Genomic DNA, 13990 nt, shown 5'->3' on the forward strand with positions numbered 1-13990 from the left:
GGCTTTGCTCACGATGTCTCCGTGCTGGTTTTCCCGACTGCTGGTTGGCAGACACACTCCAGGCACCCTGGCACAGCCCTCCGTCAGGTGTGGTGTCGCGAGCATCTTCTCCCGGTTACCACCCGTCTCGCGACTGTCTTCAGGGCATCCTTAGACTCACGAGGCCTGCCCGTGACACGGCCAAGTGTGCTGACCTTTCCTTTCCAGGTGAGTGGCTCCCACCCCCCTGCCACAGGCTCCCTTTCTCCTTCTGCATCCGGTCCGCGCTGGAGGCCCGGGGAAGGCCTGCACCCTGCCTCTTGCCCTTTGGTTTCTGATGGGTCCGGCCCCAGGGAGGCACGGCAAGAGTGGAGACTGGGAGCCGTGAGTTTGCGTGTGGCTTCCCAGGTCCTCCTGCTCGTCCCTGAAGTCCGTGAGACCCTCCGCCAGAGGCCACACCTCCATAGGGGCCCACTCCTCAGACCTCCCTCTGGATCCCAGCAAACGGGCCTCCCTGCCCCTCGGGTGCGGGCACCCTGTACTGGGTTCCTTAAACCCTGCTCACACCTCAGTGAAAAATCTCTTTTTTAAAATTCTCCACGAGGGGCGCCTGGGTGGCTCAGTCGGTTAAGCGTCCGACTTCGGTTCAGGTCACGATCTCGAGGTCCGGGAGTTCGAGCCCCACGTCGGGCTCTGTGCTGATGGCTCAGAGCCTGGAGCCTGTTTCAGATTCTGTGTCTCCCTCTCTCTGCCCCGCCCCCCCCATTCATGCTCTATCTCTCTCTGTCTCAAAAATAAATAAACGTTAACAAATTTTTTTTTTTTAATAAAAATAAAATTCTCCACGAAATCTCCATTCTGAGCATGGCCTCCATTTCTCACCAGGACCCTGACTGGTACAACATCCAAACTTTGTGTGCCATGTTTATGTAATGTTTTCCAACCCGATGTCTAAGAGAGTCATGTATTTTTCTACCTAGAATTTACTGTTTGGTTTTTGACATTTGCGTCCTCAATCCACAGGAACTTCTTCCTATCTTTTCGATATGAATAGCCATCTTTTCCAGCTCCATTGGCTGAGGGGTATCCTCTTTCCCATAGACAAACCATGTCCTCTTATGTCTCTTTCTATCTTCTCTTTCCAATCCTGGCACCCAGTTGTCTATTTTTGCAGTAACCTCATATCACCTCAATTACCACAATTTCATGGTGATCCCAACATGTGGCAGGGAAACTGCCTCTTCAGAAATGTCCTGTTTATACCTGTTTTTTTATTCTTCTGAACAATTCTAACATGTTCTGTGAAATACCTTATTAGGATTTTGATTAAAAAATGCATTACATTGGGGTGCCTGGGTGACTCAGTTTGTTAAGCATCAAACTCTTGATCTCAGCTTAGGTCTTGATCTCAAGGTTATGAGTTCAAGCCCCCTGTTTGGCTCTGTGCTGAGCATGAAGCCTACTAAAAAAAGTGCATTAAATCTAGTCGTCAATTTGGGGAGAATTGGCATTTTATAACATATGTCCTATCCATGAATATGGTATGCCATTCTATGTTTTTGAAAAATTTATCTTTTTTTTCAAAAAATTTTTTAATGCTTACTTATTTTTGGGAGACAGAGAGTGGGGAAGGAGCAGAGAGAGAGGGAGACACAGAATCTGAAGCAGACTCCAGGCTCTGAGCTGTCAGCACAGAGCCCGACATGAGGCTTGAACTCATGAACCCCCAGATCATGACCTGAGCTGAAGTCAGCGCTTAACCGACGGAGCCACCCAGGCACCCCCCAAAATTTATCTTAATGAAATTTTATCATTTCCACTGTAGACATCTTCACATCTTTTGTTAGATTTATTCTTAAATACTTGATATTCTGTGATTCTAGTAAATGTGTTTTCTCTTTATTTATTTTTTTTTTGAGGATTGTTTGTAACTGGTATGCAGAAATCCAGCTGACTATTGTATATTAATATTATATCTAGTTACTGCACTAAGTCCTTTTTTAAATTTATGTCTATAGATTCTTTTGGGTTTTAATCATAGCACCTGAAAATTATGACAGCTTTGTTTCCTCTTTTTCAATTCTTTTTTTTTTTTCAACGTTTTTTATTTATTTTTGGGACAGAGAGAGACAGAGCATGAACGGGGGAGGGGCAGAGAGAGAGAGAGGGAGACACAGAATCGGAAACAGGCTCCAGGCTCCGAGCCATCAGCCCAGAGCCTGACGCGGGGCTCGAACTCACGGACCGCAAGATCGTGACCTGGCTGAAGTCGGACGCTTAACCGACTGCGCCACCCAGGCGCCCCATCCTCTTTTTCAATTCTTGATGGTGTCACACTGAATGGGGCAGTTATAGGGTAGGGGCTTCAAATTCATACAGAAGGACCTTTCTGGCAATAAAAGCAGCACAAAACAGAGGGGGACTGCCTCCATCAGTTGTGTTTTCTTCATGAAAAAGGCATGAGTCAAGTTGGGGGTACCACATTTCTTGGGAAGCCAGAAATAGGCCGGGACATGAGGAAAGGCAGGTCTAAATGACACCAAATGCAGTTTACAGATTACAAGTAAAGTAAATAAAACAAGAACACATATCAAACCTACGTATGGTGCCCCAGCCATGCTCAAATAAGAATGAAAACAAAAGTGGAAGCATTCAACATAGAAGTTCCTAACAGAAGAACAGAATAAAACTAAGGAAGGTAAGAGGAAGTGTGGTTGATAAGGAAGAGGTTCAGGCCCTGTACGTCTCATCCAGGAAGGACAAGCTGCCCATCTCCTTATAAGTCCTCCTCACTGTCACTAGTGACCTTTCTACATGCGGAGGTTTAGACCTCTTCAGTTGGTCCCTGTCAGAATAAAACCCCAACTTCTTAGCAGGAGCCACAAAATTCTGTGAAACCCAGGCTCTGTGCTGGTCTGCAGCCCGGGCTTAGAATGGACCGCTTCATACCAGGCCTGGCCCTTGGCAGGCATCTGGGACACATGTGGTTTTTAATGGTTCCTGGGGTGTGTTTTAATCAGGAATGGTAAGAAAGGCCGCCATGGAAATGACTGTCATGAGGAGGAAGTTTATACCCACAGGTCCCGAGAAACAGGAGGCAGGCTACTCAGGACCCACGAGGAGCCCCAGGGTCAGTGAGCAGGCAGAGGAGGTGAGGGAAAAATGGGCAGGAGTTTTATTATGGTTTCCGTGGGAGGGCCAGGTGAGGCGGGGTCAGCCTTCAGAAGTTTGGCTAGCTCGAGTCATTTCAGCAGGGCCTAGGGCCTAGGGCCCTGGTTGTCTGGTCCCTGGTCCTGGGGTGACAGGGGGCAGGCGGACAGCGGCCCAGAGTACGAGAGCCCCACTGAGGAGGCGGTGGGGGGTGTGGGCTCTGAATCGGCTGGTTTGCTCCCGGGGTCAGCACTTGCTAACTCTAGGAGGATAGTCCCTCTGGGGTCAGCAAGGCCCAGATGTCAACGCATCGGACATAGAAATGGTACACACACGCCCAGGCCCATCCTCCCTCACCCACGGCAGCTCCTGTCTGGGTGACCTCGGGTGGGAAGTGGTCTACCACCAGCTCTGGCCTGAACCGCATGAGGCTGAGGGGCCCCCGTGCCTCGTGCCTCTGCCCCTTCCAGATGCTCTTCCTTCTCTCTTCCTTCCTCTCTCCCCCAGGCTGCCCCGCCCGGGTCAGTGTGCTCTCCGAGACCCAGGTCAAGCATGACCCCTTGGATAGAGCCTTCCCCACCACTACCAGCTGCCCTTCTGTGTGGTCTCTGTGTTACAATGTCTGGTGGCCCTGGTCTCCCGTCCAGAAGTATAGCTTCTGTCACAGGTGTCTGGGCCTAGACAGCGAGTTACCCACCCCCCCTACCTGTCTACGACCTTACTGCAACACCCGCCACTCGATCGCGGAGTTCTGTGTGAGTCTCTCCTAACAGACCGCGAGGGCCTGGAGATGGCCCTCTGTCCGTTCTGTTTCACTCCCGATCTCAGTGGCGTAGAGACGGGAGACTCAGTAAATATTTGCCGAATAACAGCTGAAATGCCGAATATAATCCTTTGAGGTGCTCCCCTCCCCTCCTCGTTGTGTGGGAAGGGGTGTGGGGTGCCGGGGCAGCGCCCAGGTGGAGGGGGTGGAGGCAGAGGGGCCCCGCCGGTGCCACACGCGGAGGTCCTGTGCCCCGTGGAGTTTGTGTGCGTCCACACTTCCCTGCGGCATCGTTCACTTCTGTGTTGTTCCATTTTATTTAATACGGAAGACGTTTCCCACACATGCCGCAGGCCTTGTGCTGGGGGGGGGTCTCAACGCTGACTGGCGCTCCCATTCCCAGACGTGCCCTCGCTTCCCATGTGACGGTTGGCGATTTAAGTTTCTCATGTTGTGTGTGTGAACACTGTCATTCTGAACCTATTTTGTGTGCGTCTCAGGGGGCATCTGAATCGCTTCCTTCTGACTCAGCCCAGGCATGAGGTTACGGGGTCAGAGGATCTCCACATTCCTACGGCTCCTAATATAAGTTGCCAAGTCGTTCTTGAAAGAAGGAAGAAAGAAGGAGAGCAGGAAGGAGGGCAGGAAGGAGAAAGAAACCAGGCCACACGGCCCTCGGGGAAGGTCATTAGGATTCTGGGTGTGGGCAGAGACTGCGTGCCCTAAAAGGAGGGTTTGAATTTGGAGCAAATATGAAAACAACAGAAAACAGTCACCCGTGCACACTTACGCACATGTGTTCACACAGGGTCCCCATGCAAGCATGCCCCCCACGGCCCTCTGATCACACGGTTTCACGTATCCCTGCATGGCACTCAGGCAAGCACCTCGGCCGTGTGCCATGTCCCCGTGACATGGCACCTGGGAGCAGTGGCTGGGGCACCAGCAGGCCACGGATGCCACGGAGTACAGGTGGATTGCTCATTTGTAGGTGAATTCACAGTTCCTGCCCCTGGAGGTGGGGGAGGGGGACGGTGACTGTAGGATCGGTAGTGGGGAGGTTGAGGCCCAGCGGTCCCCAAGGGGAAAGGGGCCACCATTTACTTGGGGGTTCTGAAGCCCAGTGTCCTCCCCCGCCAGGGCCACCTCTGTGGTCAGAGGGCGTCGTCCCTCACCCTGTCATTTGTAAGGGGCCAGCCTGACGGACGTTCTCTCACAGCTGCTGTATCGGTCTGTTCCTGCAGCCATGCGTGTGGGACCCTCAAGCAGGTTAACTGTCGGTGCCCGTGGTTCCTGGTCCAGGTCCCGCCAGCGGCTGGGTGTGTCTGTCACCAGCACACGGGGTGGAGCCCAAACACCCGGAACGGCGAGGAGAGTGGATCCAGAGAAGTTCGTACCTTCCACACACAGCGTGGCCCGTTGGCCATGGGTCCCCCGCGGGCTCCTTGTCACCGCGTTGCTACAGCTCCCAGACTGTGACCTGGGGCTGGCAGCTCCCCTGCCGGCTCCCTGTTCCTTCTGCCAAGATGAAATTGGGGCGACCTATGGGGCGCCTGGGTGGCGCAGTCGGTTAAGCGTCCGACTTCAGCCAGGTCACGATCTCGCGGTCCGTGAGTTCGAGCCCCGCGTCGGGCTCTGGGCCGATGGCTCGGAGCCTGGAGCCTGTTTCCGATTCTGTGTCTCCCTCTCTCTCTGCCCCTCCCCCGTTCATGCTCTGTCTCTCTCTGTCCCAAAAATAAATAAAAAATGTTGAAAAAAAAAATTTAAAAAAAAAAAAAAAAAAAAAAAAAAAGAAATTGGGGCGACCTCGGGGCATCTCTAAGGGGACCTTTGCACTGACTTGTCAGAGGCAGACGGGGCCCTGCTGCGAGCATCCAGCCTCACGCACGGCGTCAGGGCAGCGCGGTGACATCAGCAAAGGTGCAGGCTCTTCTAGAACCAGGAGGCAGACAGAGCCCCAGTGAGTCCGAAGCAACGCTGGCTGGGAGGAAGCCCCAAGCCCTGGAGACCTCCAGGCCCAGGTCTCTCCTCCGCCTACCGGGCCTGCCCTTTCCCTTCCTTCACCAAAGAAACACCCAGAGCAGGGCTGAGGCAGAGAGAAGAAAAGCCTGACAGAAAACAGGAAAAGGGGAAGCAGATAGAGGAGCCAGCCAGGGCTCAGAGGAAGGGGCACCATGGGCAGGGGAGAGGAGGGGGGAGGCTCAGAGGAAGGGGCACATGGGCAGGGGAGGGGAGGGAGGGGGGCTCAGAGGAAGGGGCACCATGGGCAGGGGAGGGGAGGGAGGGGGGTCAGAGGAAGGGGCACCATGGGCAGGGGAGGGGAGGGAGGGGGGTCAGAGGAAGGGGCACCATGGGCAGGGGAGGGGAGGGGGGAGGCTCAGAGGAAGGGGCACCATGGGCAGGGGAGGGGAGGGGGGAGGCTCAGAGGAAGGGGCACCATGGGCAGGGGAGGAGAGGGGGGAGGCTCAGAGGAAGGGGCACCATGGGCAGGGGAGGGGAGGGGGGGAGGCTCAGAGGAAGGGGCACCATGGGCAGGGGAGGGGAGGGGGGAGGCTCAGAGGAAGGGGCACCATGGGCAGGGGAGGGAGAGGCTCAGAGGAAGGGGGCACCATGGGCAGGGGAGGGGAGGGGGGGCTCAGAGGAATGGGACACCATGGGCAGGGGAGGGGACGGAGGGGGGTCAGAGGAAGGGGCACCATGGGCAGGGGAGGGGAGGGGGGAGGCCCAGAGGAAGGGGCACCATGGGCAGGGGAGGGGAGGGAGGGGGCTCAGAGGAAGGGGCACCATGGGCAGAGGAGGGGAGGGGGGAGGCTCAGAGGAAGGGGGCACCATGGGCAGGGGAGGGGAGGGAGGGGGGTCAGAGGAAGGGGGCACCATGGGCAGGGGAGGGGAGGGAGGGGGGTCAGAGGAAGGGGGCACCATGGGCAGGGGAGGGGAGGGAGCAGGGGAGGAAGGGGCACAGTGGGCAGGGGAGGGGAGGGGGGAGGCTCAGAGGAAGGGGGCACCATGGGCAGGGGAGGGGAGGGAGCGGGGGAGGAAGGGGCACAGTGGGCAGGGGAGGGGAGGGGGGAGGCTCAGACGAAGGGGAGGGGAGGGGAGGGGAGGGAGCACGGGAGGAAGGGGCACAGTGGGCAGGGGAGGGGGGCTCAGAGGAAGGGGTGCCATGGGCAGGGGAGGGGAGGGAAGGGAGGGAAGGGCTGGGGGGGATGGCGGGGACACGGGGCCAACGGCCCTGCTGAGCTCCATCCCCACCCGTCCCTCTCCCCGGTGATTGGGGGCCAGGAGCGTTCGGGGCCATGGCTCCTGAGGCAGAGGAGGCGACCTGGTCTGGATGCCGCTCTTCAACCGAGAACTTTCCTGGAGGGGCCACACTCTAGCTCAAAAGTCGGTTCGCATGTGCAATTCCGGTCTCACGGTTTTTAGTTACTCCCACGGTGAGAGGCGGCCGAGGTCAGAAGCATGTAAGGCACAGATGCAGAGTTCGAAGGGCAGCGACATCAAAATTGCCCGAACATGCCCCTGGGTCCTCAGGCCGCTCCGGGAGAGAGGGAGGCAAGGATCCCAGGCAAGGAGGCGAGGGCTGCAGTGACGGCACTGAAACGGCCGGCTGTCGCGGGCAGACCAGCTGCCCCGGGGGCCCTGCAGACATCTGGTGGACCACGGGGCTCAGCGACAGCCCGCACGGGACGCGGAGGAGCCGGGAAGCCCTCGGGCGGAGGGCAGACGCTGGGGGTACGCTCGTCCCCCCGGGTGGGCCCCAAAGTGGCCAGGCCCTGGGCGTCGGCCGCACCCCCCGCCTTGAGAATTAGAAGCTTCCCGTTCCCGTGAGTTTCTCAGTTATGCCTCATCACGGCTTCAGCCCATGTGCGTGGACATTCGCCTATCACTTTGCCCTTTGAGCTTTATGAAGGTTTCCCCTGCACGTCTTCGGCTGAGGCCCATCGTGTTGGTGCACGTTCCCCGTGTCACCGAGGACGCGCTAAGCAGAGGGTAGGGAGTGGGTCCGAGCGCGGCCAGACACACGTGCGTGGTTCCTGTTCACACCTGCATGGTATTCCAGGCCTGGCCGTCTGGTTGGCTGCTTAGTTTTCCCCGTCAGCCTTCTCGTGCGTGCCGCGGCGTCCGCCCGCGTCCAGGCGTTTCTCTGGATGGTGTTTCCAAACTTCCCGGCCGCAGTTATTTTCATGCTGCCCCAGGGCACAAACATACAGCTCACGCCACCTGTTTTGAAGCAACCCTGCCCTCACGGTGCACCGTGCTTGCTGACATCGCGATTCTACTTCCTGTGACTTGCTGTCGCGTCGTCACCACCATCGTAGACGCTTGCGTCCCACTCCGTTGGTTTAGTCACTCCCTAACGGGTATGCGGTTGGAAAACGCTGCTCTGGGCTGCAAAGTAGGAGTGGCCTTGCAGCGTGACCGGGTGTGCAGAGCTTTAATTAAAACGGGCACGCGGAGGTGCCTGTGTTTTTCCACATCAGTGACGGGGTATCTGGGGCTTTCTACTCTGTTTAGTTCATCTCTCTGACCCTCCGCCAAAACCACGCTGTCTTACTTCTTGTTGCTTTTACTACCCGTTGAACTAGCAGGGCCAACCCCCCACCTGATGCTTCTAGAATGTCCAGCAGTTCTTGGACGTGTGTTCCTTCATACACATCCTGGATTTAATTTCTGCGGTTCCGTGTTTGGTATTTTATTCAAATTACGCTGAAGCCGAACATCACGTCAGAAACGGTAGCACTTTACTTACCGTTACCGGTTTGTAATAACGGACGTTGTAACGGATACGGATGAACAGCCAGATGAAGAGGTGCGCGGGGTGAGGTCTGGGAGGGTCGCTGGAGCTGGGGTGCGCACCCTCCGGCACCGGGATGCGTGCGTCAGGGCGGCAACTTTCCGAACCCTTTTGTCTCGGGTTTTGTGGGATTGCTTGAATCACTGGCCATTGACGGCTGGCTCAGCCTCCGCGTCCCCTCAGCTCAGCTCTGGGCTTCTCGGGGGACATCCCCCTGAGCCCTCCAAGAGCCACCTTATTAGCATAAACTCAGGCGGGGCTCAAGGGGCTTGAGATGAGTAACGGAAGGTAACCCCCAGCCCAGGGAGTTGCAGGGTTTTAGAAGCTCTGCCAGGAGCCAGGGGCAGAGAACAAGGCAGGTGAAGCTCCTTGTGACAACCTCCCCCTTCTCCCCCAAGCCCCTCTGTCTTCCCTGCCAGCTGGGTTCTCCTTCCCGCCCCACCGCCACTGCCCCCAAATCTAGGACCCCCCCTTGCCTGTGGCTTGCCTGTGTTGCTTGTTACTTTACTTTTTGAAGTTTAAATAAAATTCGCTAATTTTGACCCCCCCCACCGCCACCACTGCACAAGGTGCCGCCTGATTAAACCCCAGCTAACTACTGTTGATGGTGCCATGTGTGGTCGAGCAGGGCAACTAGCCGCTCCAGGGTGCAGATTAAAATAACCAATCCCTGAGCTGTTCCAAATATATATATATATTTTAATTTTTTAATGTTTATTATTTTTGAGAGATAGCCCGAGAGAGACTGTGTGAGCGGGAGAAGGGCAGAGAGAGGGACACAGAATCGGAAGCAGGCTCCAGGCTCCGAGCTGTCAGCCCAGACCCCGACACGGGGCTTGAACCCACAAGCAGCGAGATCACGACCTGAGCCGAAGTCGGACGCTTAACTGACTGAGCCACCCGGGAGCCCCCCGGATATATTTTTAAACAGCTTATGGATACATAATTGACATTCAATAAACTGCTTTTCAAGTGTACAATCTGATATGGTTTGACACCCGTATACTCCTGGGAATCCGTCGCCACCATCCACACAGTAGACAGACCCCCGTGTGGTTTGCGAGTTTCTCGTGTGGCCCCTGTGGGTCATCTGCCCTTCCTGGCCATCCGCACCCCGACCCCAGGCCACCACTCACCTGCTCCGTAACACCGGTCAGCTTGCATTTCCTAGGATTTTATGCAGATGTGATCGAACAGTACGTGCTTCTCAGTCTGGCTCCTCACCTGGCACAGTACCTTGACGTCTCCTATGTGGCAGCGTGGATCGATAATCAGCGCATCAATCATTTTCTCACCGAGTGGCATTCCGTTGCGGAGAAATCCCACAGTTTGCGTCTCCATCCACCTCCTGATGGACACTCGCTCCGCTTCCCGGGCGGGACTTTGCGAATAAAGCCGCCGTGCGCGTTTGAGCGCGAGTCTGTGTTTGGACACCTGGTTTCATTTCTCCTGGGTCAACACCCAGGGCGGGGAGGTCTGGACCACACGGCAGGGGCACGTTTAACGTTTTAAGAAGCTGCCGATCTGTCTTCGAGAGTGGTTGTTCCGTTTTTACAGACGGCCCCCGACTTATGCTCGTTCGACTCACACTTTTTGACCTCGTGAAGGTGTGAAAGCAAGGTGCCTTCAGTGGAGACCGTCCTCCCGATTTTGAATGTGGATGTCTTCCCGGGCTGGCGATGCAGGGCAGCGGCCGGCCTGCCTCCCAGGCACCCGGTGGTCCCCGGGGTCCACGACCCACAGACACACTGTGCCCATGCGGCCTGTTTGTCACTTTCAGTGCAGTGGTGGGTCAACCACACGAGACACTCGCCCTGTCTTGTAGAATCGGCTTTGTGTGAGGTCATTCTGCCCCAGCACAGGCTAATGGGAGTGTTCCCAGAATGTGCCAAGCGGGCCAGGCTAAGCTGCGATGTGCCGAAGGCCAGCTGTTAATTGCATTTTTGCCTTACGGTGTTTTCTGCTTACGGTTCAGGGGATGTCACCTGCCGTAGTGGGGGAAGGTCTGTGCTCCGTGACTCGTGGGCGGGTTTTGGTTCCTTCGCACACTCGCTAACACCTGGAACGGTCGGGCTTTTAGCTCCTGGCCATTAACAGGCATGCAGGGCGTCTCCCCCGGGTGCTGGTTCCGGCCGCCCCGCGGCCTGGGGTGCAGCGTTGAGCCCCTCCCTCTGCTGACGGCTCAGCCGCCATCCCTGTCCCCCACGGCATCGCCCGGTCTTCTCCAGAGCCCCACCTGAGTTCCTCTGTTCTCTTGTCACCGATGAGGAAACTCAGGCACGGAGAGGTTAAGAAACGTCCCCCTGTCACGGACCGGGTGAGTCCCAGAGTCAGGGCAGGGTCCTCCAGGAAGAGAGCCCGAGCCTGGGAGCGGCAGGCCCCACGGCCCCCAGCCACAGAGCATTCCTGTCGTCGGCAGTCACTGCCCGAGGACCTGCAGGGATCCCCAGAAGCCGCTGGCTACCCGTCCCCCTGCACAGACGCGACATCTGAGCTGTCCTTGCAGAGCCAGCGATTTGTGCGACGGGGAAGGTTGGGGCCACCCGGGCTGGGGGTTACCGAGGTGGAGAAGGAAGGGAGACGTGGCCTCCTGTGGCTCCCCGTCAGCCCTGCTGAGGGGGGAGAGGAGTGGTGCCCGCTTTCGGTTAAGAAGCGCGTGGAGCCCAGTGGATGTGGACTCAGGCGCGAGACGAAGTCAGAAGAATGGAGACCCGCGGGCCCCGTCCCTTGCTCGTGTTGACTCCTTGCTTGCACACACCCCCGGTGCCTGCGTGTTGCACAAAGCTGTCAGCCGGACGGCCGGGCCCTCAGGTGCAAGGTGAGTCAGCGCCCCGTTCCTCGTGACCCTGGGCGGTGTCCTCCTCCCCACCCACACCGCCTCTGGGGCCAGACTCTGAATCACTGAGCTGGCGTGCCACCGGGGGACGGCCCTCCGCACGAGGATGGAGGGGTCCCGGGGAGGCCCGGCTGAACCGCGCTGTCGCCGGAGAAGAGATGCGGGCGGACACGCAGGAATGTGGCGACACCCGTCTCCGCAACAAAACTCAGCCAGAGGCTGTGCTTCTGGAGCTCTCCGGGAGCCTCTGGAGACTGGCACCCTGAAATACGCTAGCAAGGAAGGCACAGCACTAAAGGTGAATTATAAACACGCGCTGCACGCAAAGCACACCCAGACCTGAGCCAGGCCGCCGCTCACACATTGAGGCAACCAGCGCACGTCGCCAGACACGAAAGAACGTAAACGACCGTCCGTGAGCTTTTCTAGAATCTACAACCCAGAGCAAAATCCACACGCACGAAGGAGCTACAGAGAGAGGACGAGGACCTCCCCGGCACGGAGCAGCCCAGACAGGCCGGCGTGTGCCAGGCGCGGGGGCCGTGGGGGGGTCCGCATCCGAGTCAGGGTGGAACACGGTGCCACGAGTGAGCAAGAGGGGCTCGTGGGCCTGAGGACCCCGCACGGTAATCTCATGGTGAGGAGAGGGCAGGCATCCCAGCCCAGGGAACAGCGCGAGCAAAGGAGAGGAGGGCAGGAGGAGACAGACGAGGGGAGGCTCGAGGTGCAACTGGAGGGAGGCGGGGCGTGGTCTCGGGCCACCGCACCACGCTGTAAGAGTGACACAGCCGCCGCTGGCTCTCCAGCAGCCGTGAAGTCGTCCCTTCTCTTCAGGGTGGAGGACAAACTGGAACAGAGGAGGGGGCAGAGAGCGGCTTTGTGACCACCCTCGCTCAGACTAGAGTGGTAGCGGTGGAGACTGAGATACGGTTGTGGTCGGGACACGGGATCGATAGAGCTGGGTGGGATGCAGGGGACAGAGAAGGGTGACGCAGAAGGCCCCACACAACTGGCCAGGCTGGGGCACCGCTCCCCAAGACAAGGAAAGCCAAGAAGATGGCACTCTGGAAAAAGAACTGAGGTCACGTTGGGACAGGGGTTGGGGGGATGAGTGTTGGATTCTGAGACCCTTTACTCGAGTCCCCTCCCTGCCCCGCCAGCCAGGGGACCTTGAGGGAAACGCCTCCCCTCCGCGAGCCCCGTCTCTGACGTAGAACAAAATACCCCCTACACTCCCTCTCCTGCCTCAGCCTCCACATCCCGTGATGTTGAACTTGGCGACTGGGTCCTCACCTGGCACAGGAGGCAAATGGTGTTGTCGCCACCATTTCACAGATGACGTTTGCCAAGGTCCCCCTCGGAAAGTGGGTGTGGGCCGGCTGGCTAAATGCCTGTGCTCTCGCTTGTCCGCTCTCCTGGCCTTGGTGTGAACCCTTCGCCGTGAATTTGTCGGCTGTCCTAGCCGGTTCCCCTGAAATGGGGCCCGAAATGCAGAGACAAACTGCAAACACTTTATGGGGACTGTGATCCAGGATCAGGAGGGGAGGCGATCACAGGACCCGTTCTTGAGCTGACCGACCTGGGCACCCACGTGGTGCTTAGTCCTGTCTCTGACATTGGAAGGTCTTCTCTTGACCATTAGGCTCCACTCTTCTCAGAACGGGAGGGGCCTCACACGGAGGTCTCCTTTCCAGTCCCCTGCTAGTCGCTTGTCATTTCGTCAAGTTGTATGCATGTCTTACTGGGGTCACTGCTAGGCATTTCATGTGTTGTCCCTGTTGTGAGACACTTTCCCATCATATTCAAATTTATTATTGTTGACTTATAAGAAAACTATTTTTTCCACTTGCCTCTGACCACTGTCCTCAACTGTTCTTTATTCTGATGTCGCTGCAGTGTTCTGACTGATCCTCTTGAATTCCTAAATGGACAATGCTGTCATCTGAAAATATTCAATTCCAATAGCTCTTCTTCATTTCTTTCCTTGCCCTGTCACGTTGTCTAGGATCTCGAGAATAATTAAATGTTTATTCTTAGCAAATTTTTATCATTTTCTTTTTGCTGATTTTTAAAAAGAATCCATAATAATTCACAATTAATTTTAGATAGACGAGAGTAACTTTTTTTTTTAATTTTTTTAAACATTTATTCATTTTTGAGAGACAGAGAGAGACAGAGCATGAGCAGGGGAGGGGCAGAGAGAGAAGGAGACACAGAATCCGAAGCAGGCTCCGGGCTCTGAGCTGTCGGCACAGAGCCCGACGCGGGGCTCGAACTCAGGAGCTGCGAGATCATGACCTGAGCCAAAGTCAGACGCTCAACCGACTGAGCCACCCAGATGCCCCAGTATTGTCTGTCTTGTTCTATCAGCCAAGTCTGGTAGTGAGTAAAGGATCAGCACAATCCCTTATCACCTGTATGGACGGGGTCGATACTGGTTTGCTTTCTCAGTAGGCTCCTCCAGAAG

This window comes from Neofelis nebulosa, chromosome 5 (assembly GCF_028018385.1).
Source record: "Neofelis nebulosa isolate mNeoNeb1 chromosome 5, mNeoNeb1.pri, whole genome shotgun sequence".
NCBI classification, from domain to species: Eukaryota; Metazoa; Chordata; class Mammalia; order Carnivora; family Felidae; genus Neofelis; species Neofelis nebulosa.